Here is an 11,691-nt window from a genome sequence, read left to right on the forward strand (position 1 = left end):
GGATGTATGATCCTGTGATGGACGTGCAGATTTATCCACTTACCGCAGTGACCTGTCAGATAGGCGAGACCGCGGTTGAAGAACGCAATTAGCCTGAAGTCTTTATAATTCGCAGATCTTGTGGGCACTTGGCAGATTACAACCTTGAGCAAATCAAACTTGGTATCATGTTGGCTACTATAAGATTCCGAGTATTCTGGGCCGCGGTGCCAAAGCAGTGCAGTGTTAATCGAAGGAAGGGGGATCAATCGCCGGGTGTAGACCTCCATGAGCATCCAGCTGCCGCGACCGTCGACGAGCACCATCCAAGACGTGTTCATGACGACCCAGTACATACCGTTAATGTAGTTGAGGCTGATGGGGATCGGATCGCAGTCAAGGGGGTTGATGCTCGCCACCCTACAATCGTTATGCTGCGTGACACGCCGTTTCTGAAGATCAGGCGGCATCAGCAAGCAAGGAGCTGGCTTAAAAAGCTCCGGCCTAAGGGCTTTGAGTAAATGGTTCAGCCCCGACGAGCACGCGGCGAGCGACATGGTACTGAGATTGTCCACATGCGAAACAATGAGCTTGATTACCTCTGTGGGGAGCGAATTCCAGCCACTCTTTCGGCGGGCGCTGCTCGGTTCTGCCATTGTTAGTGCTTGGGTTTCGGATGAGGGGGGGAAGCGCCTTAGCGGGGATGGAACATTGGACGGGATTATGTGCGGACAAAGATGGAGAAGCGAATATGTGCTCCGGGAAGTGGACAGGTGATGATGACTACAGCATGCCGCTTGACTTACGAGACACATACCAGCAACGTAGGGTCATGTCGATGCCAGACAACTTGCTTGAGTGATCACAGTACTAGTACTCCCTGCAGTGCTATGCCCTAACTTGCTTGAGTAGAGTAGTAGAGTAGGACTCTGCTCTACTACTAGCACCGGAGGAGTAGTATATTCTAATCTAAAATAGTTACAAACTTCAATGCCCGAGCGTGGAACGACTACGAACCGTGCTCAAAGACCGTGTCTACGTGGTGTTTGGACATGGGCGACAACCTCAACGCCAACGGTGCTGCTCCCGTTGCACCGTATGTGTTTCTGTCCTTCCTGTTCGAAATCGTGGTAGAATTCATGTTTCTACTCTATATCCTACTACTATGCTAGTCCACATTATTAGTTTCATCTCTGTTATAGCCATCATGATTTATTTTGTGCTTATTCGGATTAAATCTCATAGTAATTTGCTCATATATTCAACTGGCGCAACGTCCCCTACAACCACTCCCGTTTCATGGACAGCCTGGTCGATGTTGGAATTTTGCTAGTAGGCCTTTATAAGGTGAGCTCTTCTACCACTTGTATGAGCATGAGAAGAGGAGACCTACACACGTGGGCGGCGACACTGGCTACGCCGAGCATACTTGGACTCTGCGGAGCTGGGACTTTCTCGCCGATGTGGACATGGAAAACCCATGGTGTTATTTGGACTCCAACAATGTGCACGGGGACTCCAAGGAGGTTCACGTGGACATCTGCATTTTCAAGTTAAATGTTGATCATTAGTCTTCGCTCAATGTAATCCGATGTCTAAGCATGTGGAGACTTCCATGCATGATCTTGCTCTATTGGAGTATCGCGCATGAATAGAAGTGTATCCATTTATGGTTTAGTCTAGAATCTTCCATGTATGAATTTTTACTACAGTACTGGTGAAAGACTTATGATGAACCATTTCTTACATATCCTCTGCCCCCTCCCAAGTCATCCTGATTTAATCCCTCCGTCTAGGTGTATAAGGGCATGGTTAATACTTAAATAGTATAGCCAACTGTTGGCTACAAGAAAGTGCCATGTCATCTGTAGCCAACATGTATAACAATGGATACTCAAAAACTAATTCTTGAAGATCATTTCCTGCAAAGCACAATAAGAGTTATTTCTTCACAAGTTTTGGATGCAGGTTGAACAGTTGAACGCTTTTGTTTGCAAAAGATACTTTTTATCTATTTCACCTGGATGTTTGTGAGCTCTAGAGATGAAATAATATCTGAACAAACCTATCCAAATGAACTAACCGAGGCATCTCCATATTAATTTTCTCTTGCAAGTCGTGTGTGGTCCCTTCATCATGAAAATGCTCTGGCCGTCGCATTGTTTGCATGCATGGATAGTACCACCATATTTTCAAAGGAGGAGCGAGCTCTATATTTCAGCCAAGGCATGCATGATTTGAGGAATTATGGTTGGGCATGCATGTAGAAAAGGGAGGAGCGTAATTTGCATGCGAGGGATTAAAGGAAGGGAGGCCAGTGGCTAGGCATTCAAAGGAGGCTGCATGCAAGATTACACGGGATCCAGATACTAGTCCCAAAACCAGTTCCTCTTTTTGCGGACATGCCTTGGTACGAAAGATTGACAAGTTAGGCCCTGTAAAAATGGATGGAGGGAGTAGTAGTACGTGTAGAGGGCGGCGCTGCATGGGAGTCTCACCTCTCACCCCGCTCGTGGCGCGGCAGTAAAGCCGTCATATCACAAAACCCAACCACTCCCAGTAATAAGTGGCCTGGTAAAATAAATGGACAAGCAACCATCACATCCCTCCGTCTTTTTTGCATTTCATCTCTCTGCATTTACTTTCTCCGGTTCATCTCGCACACTCGATCCCTAGTTACTACTCCTAGGGCCAGTTCTTTTGGCGGCTTCCCCAGATTTTCCCACAAGACTATTCATAGTGGAGAGTAACAATAAGGCGCCTCACTCATTTATTTGGGCTTCTAAACTACTATTTCGTCCTGGATTATTCCTCACCATTGTAATTTGTGCTAAATTTTGACCAAAGATTTAACTAATTTTTCCTCACCATTGTAATTTGTGCTAAATTTTGACCAAAAATTTGACACAGATTACAATGGGAACCAATAAACAAGGACGGAGGTAGTAGTTATGGGATTACTAATCTAGAAGCCTAAAAGAACTGCCCCCTGGTACTCCTACTAGTAGTAGTTCTCAAGTTGGAATTCCAATTGCACGGCACAACCTGTTAGGCAAAAAATTCGATACAGGGTGTAGGAAGCGGTTTGGGAATTTGCATGCCTTTCCAACCAGTGAGATACTCCGTACAAAGTACGATAGAGAAATAACCATAGAGAAGGAAGCTAAAAGTAAACAATCAAATGAGCATTTTTGCATTTGTTTTGCATTGAATCGTTTCACAAGCTTGACTAGTGCTATTTTTCCACTTTTAAAAAAACTGCATTGTAATGTTAAAACGTGCATTTGCACGTACATAAGTAATAGTAGTACTCCCTCCGTCTAGGTGTATAAGTCTTCGCTCCTTCTTGGTCACGGTGCACAACCGAAGATGACTTATTGACCTGGACGGAGGGAGTAGCACAGTCTGCAAGCATATATCGAGAGAGACGTGTAGTGTGATAGTATATAGTAAAGTTTGTGCTATATGCACGTACTTGCAAAATGCGTACGAATACACAAGGTTTCCAAACTTTCCCTTTTACATACTTAATTAAGGACGCTAAAAATTCCTAAATGTTCGGGATTTATCATTTGCGTCCCAAAACTAATGAGATCGCCTTACGAAACAAAAATTATACTCCTCCTAAAATCCACGGCGCTCACAGGAGCGCTTGCGGCGCGCCACGAGTGCCCTGGTGCGCGGCCGTTTCCCAGAGCACCGACACAATGCCTCTTCCTCAGCCTCGCAACTCGCAAGGTGCTGATTGGCGGCTTGCCGGCGGGCGAGTGCGGTCTCACCGGTGTGGTGATCCGGCGCCAACAGGTACTCCTCCTCGCTGGAAGCGTGCACCCGATCCACGTACCGCCAAGCGTAGATGAGGCGCTTGGGCCCGACTACACTCAGGGCGTCGGCACGGGCGTCCTCCGCCACCCTCACGGCCCTCGCACGAGCCTTCTGCCAAAGAGCCAATTGCCTGACTCTCTCGGACGCGACATAGGCCTCCCAGGCAGCTTGTTCCGCGGTGCGCTTCTCTTCCTCGGCCTTCTTCTCCGCCTCTATTTTGGCACGCTCTGCTGGAGGCAAAGACTCCCACAAGGCGACATCCATTTCTTTCCAAAGCTCCTCAAGTCTGGGGGGGCTCGGCGGGCGGCGCGGCGTTCTCCTCGTAGCGGGGAGCCGACGCGTCCTCCGGCGCATGTGCTGGCGAGATTGGGAACGTCGACGCGTCCACCTCGACGCGTTGCGGCGAGGAGCGAACGCCAACTCGTCCTCCTCGACTAGTGGCGGCGAGGAACGGAATGGCGACGCGTCGTGTAGCGGTGAGGAGCGGAACACCGATGCATCCTCCTCGACTAGTGGCGGCGAGGAACGGAACAACGACGCATGACCGTCCGCGCGGTGCTGCGAGGGGTCCTAGGGCTTGGGAGGGGTGATGCCATGGTGGTCGACGTGAGAGGGAGGGGGAGGAGATAGCGATGAATGTGAATGTGAGGGGGAGGAGATAGCGATGTTGTGGGAGGCGCAGTATTTATAGCGAGCAATGGCACACCTACGTAAGATATGGACTGAGCTGCACTGACTTAACTATAGGTCCAGTTAAGTCACTGACATGTGGGCCAGACGCATGTTGGACCCATATGCCAGTGACCGAATGCACCTGCAGTTAAGTAACAACTACGTGGGCATATTTGTTGGAGTAAATTACGGGGGAGCGAAGGGGTGGAAATATTGCTGGTCACAACGGATTGGACGAGCGTGGGGGGAGGAGAGTCATGCATGCCGATTTTTTCACACGGGGTGGAGTGGTGGGACCGCCGGAGGGAGGAGAGTTTGGTAGGCATATTATTTCCACACATGGAGAGGAAAAGATTTGGAGACGAACGGGCTTCCTGCAGGTATGGGGAACGGTGCATAATAAGTCATCTTGCATGCCGGGCTAGGTATAGTGTCAAGTCATTAAAAACAAACACGCCCCACACATGTTCATATTTCAAGGTGCACTAAATTATTGCATGCGATGATTAAGGCTGGCCATAATGGTGGTATCTTAGCACACGGGAATAGCAAACATGCTGATGTGGCAAAGAATTAAAGAAGAGAGGGGGGTTAGAGTAACTAGTGTTCATGCATGCATTGGTAAACACATTTTTTTGTGGAGAACGACATCACTAGTTGAGTACTTTTGCAGACTTCAAAAACTATTCCACAATGTGTCAACATTCACAATGTCAAATCAATATTTTTACACTCATTATAAAATGTAGTTCTTATACTCATTATAATCAGTACTCCCTCCATCTAGGTGAGCAAGTCATCTTAGATTGTGCATTATGACCAAGGAGGAGGGGAAAACGAGAGATCTTAATGTTTATTTGCTAATTAATAGCATTGCATGCAATGAACTAACCACTGCATGTCGTGTTTGGTTGTCTCAAGTCATTAAAAGCATGCACACCCACATCTCCTATTGGTTGATATGTCAAGAAACAAGAAACGAGGTAGAAGTTAATGCACCACGCCTAAGTGTTTTGGGAATATTGTATCGAATGAGTGTACTGGTGTGGCTGGTTAATTAATATAAGGTGGTGTTCAAAAAAAGTATAAATTTGGTCAAACACTTTGCAAACAGTTGACGGGAGTAAAAAGGACGAGAGGGAGTATCATGCATGCGGAGTAGGCAAAAAAATTGCTTGTCTAAAAAGGCAAAACAAATTGCTCATTTATAGCCGGTCGAAGTCTCCAAGGGCGCGACCGCGCGAGGGAGGCGAAGGTCGTGGGAGGCGCGACGTTTGACGGAATTAAGTGAAGTTACATCCACGCGTCGGCATGGCGTGCGAACAGGCAGAAGCTATACCGTCAGGCCTACGATATGGGTCTAGTAGACATGACATCTAGTGGGTCCTCCATAGTTCTCGAGAACTCTTTGGGGGCTTGCAGCCGTTTATCCACCGGGCAAGCCAGCAACCCCACGCCGTTCGCACGCCCTACTCGTCCCCGTCTTCTACCTTACAACAGTTCGCTCCAAGTTGTCCCGTCCTTTCACATTAGTTCGCTCCCAGTTTTTTTTGCAGGGTACAACAGTTCAACTTCTCCTAACCCTCCTCCAAAATCCATGGCCTCCCAAATCTCCATGGTCGCCGCTGAGTACCAGGTTAGAGCCATCACCGGTGATCAGTTCATCATCATCTACACACGTGGATCCGAGACGGTGAAAGCATGGCTTGCTCGCTTCCTACGCATGTTCAACAGTTCAACGGATGAGTGGGTCGCTGGGCTAGATGTTGAGTACACCACAGTCCTGGGACGAGAGAAGGATCTAAAGGACGAAGAGAGGAAGAAGCCCGCCATGATCCAGGTTTGCGTACATAATGTTTTCTTGGTCTACCACATATGCCATGCCGACATTGAGTGCCAGGATTTTAAGAACTTCCTCAAGGACAAAAGAATGAAATTCGTTACTGTAGGCTTTAAGAATGACAGTGACATCCTACGTTACATAGGTCTCGTTGTAGGCCAGCCCTTCGATCTCCAGAAGGCAAGCCTGGTGTCCTCCTCTCAACCTTCAATGCTGACCCTGGCAGCAGCCATGATTGATCCTTCGTACGCTAAACTGAAGAAACCTCATCACGAGTTTCATCATGCATGGGAGTCGAAGACATTAGATGAAGATCACATCCTGTACGCAGCAATGGATGCCTACCTTTGTTTAAATATCTACATGGGTTGGATGAAGAAGCAGAGCTCAGTGTCCGGTTCAAGCAAAGAAGCGTCGGCGAAGAGGAAGAGGAAGAGGGACGAGGATGAAGTCGAGGACGTGGACTCGGACTCCAAATAGGTGGCAGTGCCGTCGCTCATGCTGGTTCTACTCCAGTGTCAAGCGGACTAGTTGCTTATTAGTTTATTTTCAAGGGTGCGTTGTGCTGAGGCCCCAACAGAACTATGTTTATGTTCTTTCTCGTTATTTGAACTCTTTAGTACGTACAGTAGTACTAGTACTATGTCTTACTACTGTTCTTCTTGCAGTTGGTACTACTGCTCGTATCTTCGTGTTCCTATTGTACTTAATACATTCGTACTAGTAGTATAATTTGGGTCAGTCGATTTGTGAAAGAAGTTCGACGGAGCGAAGGAAGAAGACGGCAGAAGAGGTGGAAGAAGCCCTTCTAGCCATCCATGTTGCATCAAACGGCTCACATGAGTCGACTGACCCAAATTGCTCCTTTAGATTGAAGCATAGGCGCACCCGGTTTTGGGATCCGTTCCACATAGGTGATTTTTATAGAAGCATAGGCGCAAGCTCTTCTCAAAAGAATTTCGTTTATAGGATTCAGTCGTCCGTTTGTTTTGTTTTGAATTGACATAGAGAAATCTTTCTCGCGTTCCCTTAATTCAGGAATAGGTGGCGAAGGCTACTTGTTCCTTGTATATATATATAAAGGAAAGGGGTTATTTTTCCTTTACGACAATAAGAGTTGATTCCCTTGCTTGTAGTTTTGGATCGATTCTGTGTATTTCACATATTTAAGAGTGGTTAGGAGAGAGAATAAATGTTTATGGGAAGAGGGAAAGAAAGATCAGGGGAATAAGCGGGGTAGAGGAAAATCAAAGAAGAAGAAAGCCCTGGTATTCTCTACTTGAATTCAGGAAGATTCAGATACCGAAAGCAATAGGAATGGGAAAGCGGAGCGGGCAATAGGTTTATGACTGAGCACTAGAGCCTGGATCCCAAAATTGAAGGATCCACGTGGCATTCAAGGTCTCGAAGGTAGATTCCGCGTCCGCACCCGGTTTGCGGGCTCGACGCGTGCGCGACCGGCTTCCGCCGCAATAGCCACCATGCGCGCCTCCTCCGCGCGGGCGGAGACGACAATGATACGCTAGTTCCTGCTCACCAGCGTGCTGGAGCACGCGCTCGTCCTCCTCTTCGTACGCTGCGTGCATAGATGCCGCTCCACCAGCTGCTCGCGTTCTTGGCAGCGCGGCGGCATCGCGAGGAGGGACTGCAGACGACGTGAGCGGGCGAGCCTTCGGCTTCATGTCACAGGGATGGCGGCGACACGGCGGTGATGGGCGAGAAATTGTTGGCCGAAGCAGGCGGGCGCGGGCATGCGCAACGGCGGCGGCGGCATATTGATGAGCGCGCGTGTGGGAGCTTACTTTAGTTTAAATATAAGGTTGGTCAAACTTAAAAGAAAACTGTACTAGTACACGTAAACATTAGACTTAGGCAGCGCTTTTATTAGTTAGTACCACAACCACGATACGAAATCCTGTGCAAGCGCGTGAACCGCGGCCGCGCGGTCGATCGAACGGTGCGTCATCATGTCGCGCTCGAAGGACATCCATCGAACCTTTTTTTGTGTGTGTGAAAACAATCCTCGAGTATTACTCAACTTTTTTCCTGTGAAAGTTCTTGACGCTGCAATATTTCCATACATTTGAATTTAGCTACAGTTCGTGTTTATTTGGATTTGGACGTTTTAGGTGCGCCCTAGTTTTTTTAATACAAATTTTGTGTGTGTGACTGAGAGAGAACGTGTGTATGTGTCTATATGTGTGTTGTGGTGGAAGGGCAATGTGGAGACGGTGTGCGTGTGATACAGACATAGAGAGGTGTGAATGCGCAAATGATCATGAATGAGTGAGACATACACAGATGCCGATACATTGTGTATACATGAGAGAACGGTCTTCTAGTTTACTTGTGTGTGTGTGAGAGAGAGAGACAGAGAGAGGAGCATCCGTAACACAACAACCATCTCTCTCGATTCGCCCGTCCCTCGCGCGGTTGCATGCAACACATGCATCAACGCGCACATTTTGACACCCTCACCCGGGCCCTGCCCACCTCAAGGCCCGCACAATCTCTTTGTGAATACCCATTTCTCTCCTTAGGTTTGTTTTCTCTCAATATCTGACACACACACATAGAGACACACGTAGCACAACACACACACACACACACACTCCCCCGAGCACACAATTCATCCCCATCCAAGGTTATACGGCGACCACTCTCGTTGTGCTTCTTTGCACCCCAACATGCACAACACCTCAATCTTCAAAGAAGGCAACGAGCAGATCGAAGACGGCGACCACACCACGTTAGAGAATGCGGGGTCATTTGGAAGCAGGGTGATGTGACGACGGCTGACTGACTCCTCCCCCCGCCCTCTCTCTCTCTCTTGCACAAAATTACCAATCCCTCTCTCCCCCGCACAAAATTGTCAATCCCTCAACCCACGAGATCCTTCCCCTCTCGTCCATGTTTTTCCTGCTCTCTCATCAAACATGTTGTCTCTTCTCCTTCCACGTATACATAATCCAGATGCACACGCGTCTCATGTATATTACATGTATGCATCTTTCTCACAGACCTAACTTCTTCCTCTCCCTTTCTCTCTCTCTCTCTCTATCTCTCTCTCTCTGTCTGTCTCATTAGGTTTGATTCCTACTCTCTTGTCCACATACATACAATCTTTCCTGCCCTATCTGCTCCATCTTCAAAAGCTCTCTCTGCACGTTTCATTCACACATTGGAATATGTCAAAATGTTGCTTCTATAATGGCTGATGTAGAGTTATGGTTGTTCTTGTTGCATCCTACAAAGTAATAACTATGAAATGCACTTAGATTCTCATTTGACTGGGATTATGTGAGTTTGAGCATGTTGTGAAGTACTATAGACCTTGTATACATCTTGGGATTCGACAATGATTGTAACTATTGAATTGTATAGACCATTACATTCGAAGTCAATAGCCTAATATATTTATTTCAAAATTTCAACAAATGATTAGTTCACTACAAACTAAGAAAACAAATGTGTACTCCCTCCGTTTTTATTTAAGTCCGCGTATTAGCATTGGTTAAAGTCAAGTTTTGTAAACTCTCAGAAAGCTTATAACAAAAAATATTAACATATACAATAACAAATAAATACCATTAGATTCATTATTGAATGTACTTTCACATCATACATATTTGTTATGGTAAATGTTTATATTTTTCTATAAACTTGGTCAAACTTTAGGAAGTTTGACTTCGGTCAAACCTAATATGCAGAGTTTACTACTACTACTCGCTAGTTGCTTAGCCGAATCACTCAACACGCCACACGGGGAGTCCAGTGTCACAAAATTTTGAGGTCGGCGGGAAAATCTCCCGCGACCCTGATTCGAGCAGTGGGAAGTTACCATCATAGCCTTCGGAACAGGCCTACAGATGACGCTTGGTAGGGGGCTGTTTTCGTAACTTCAGGTTCACCCTACCCAGCCAACCCCACCCCGGCACCCAGAGTAGTACACCTAAATACTCCCCATTTTCTATCCCCACCGCAAAATAGACTTCTCCACGGCACCGCAGCCTTCATGCTCCTCCCCTTTACATCGGCGCACTCGTCCACCGCAGCGCATCTGCCTCATCGATGACCTCGTACGCCGCACTGGAGCCGGTCCACCGTCGTTGTCGTACACTAAGCCTCTTCCCCGGCATCGTCTTCCACGGTCTCGGATCTGCTTCCCGGAAGCCGACGCCAAGCGCAGAAGTACCACAGTCGTGGACAATGAATTGACTCCCGTTGCCGACCATGACTCACAGAGGCCGCCGCGACCATCGTTCTCCTCCTAGATTGGTAATGTGTGTATTGAATCACGTAGAAGTACATGTGCAGTTTCATACCTACCCTTCAAATTTCCTGGGTGCTATTGTTCCCGTAAAAGTAATTGGTTATAGCCTCCATTGTCCAACAGAATATCAGCTTGTAATTGTGCGTCGCTCCTGTATTGCGCTGTGCTTGGGTAGGTTTTTCATCTGCAACCAGTAGTGTGGCAAATGATGGAAAGGTTTTTAGAACTAGCAAAATGCCCATGCGTTGCACGCATCAAGATGCATTTGTATGAGTAGTTTATCTTGTTGGAGATGCTCTAACATGGCAGACAAGTGCTTTAATGTTGCCCACAAGATGCGCAAGTATTACTAGTAGTATATTTTTCTTGCCATGTTGAGATTTTAAACCACAAGTACGAACATGCAGAGGAGCAATGAAGACCAAACACGAGATATTCGGGACATCTTCAAGGAGCGTGGAAAGTTAAAGAGGAGCTGCACTGAACCTGTAAAACGAGCTTTGGTAAGTAACACCCTTTCAATTACTTTCATGTAGCCTCATGTTCTTCGATGTGTATATGTTGTAGTTTCTGTTTCTCTTAAGCATGGTGTTCTTCGATGTGTAATAAGAAGAGTCTTAATCGTCCTAATGCTTTCGTTTTTAGCTTGATGTACGAAGTGGGAGTTCTCACCTTGTAGTCTGTTTTTATTTATTTTTTTCCTTTTGAATTCACTTCTCTGAGTTCTGTTTATCTGGCTTCTACTAAATGGATCTAGGTTGCTCTGAGTATTGATCTAAAAAAGAAGTAACTTCATGTCAGGATGCAGTTCCTGCGAGGAGGGAAGTATGGTCAACCTCGAGATCATGTTTCCAAAATGAGGCTGGATTACACACAAGGTGTCAGTTCCCTAATGATGCTGGATTAGACACAAGGTGCAAATTCCCAGATGATGCTGGATTACACACAAGTCAGGTGGAGTCGTCAGCTGTTCGTGTCCTCGTGGCATTAGTAAAGGCTGAAAGAAAGCGTGCAACAGCCCTTGAGAATGTAGCTGAGTTCCTGAAGAAGCGAAAAGAGCAATCAAATGCTCTCTTCACCCAGGCCAAAGAAGAGATGGAAG

This window comes from Triticum urartu, chromosome 7 (genome assembly GCF_003073215.2).
Source record: "Triticum urartu cultivar G1812 chromosome 7, Tu2.1, whole genome shotgun sequence".
Lineage (NCBI taxonomy): Eukaryota > Viridiplantae > Streptophyta > Magnoliopsida > Poales > Poaceae > Triticum > Triticum urartu.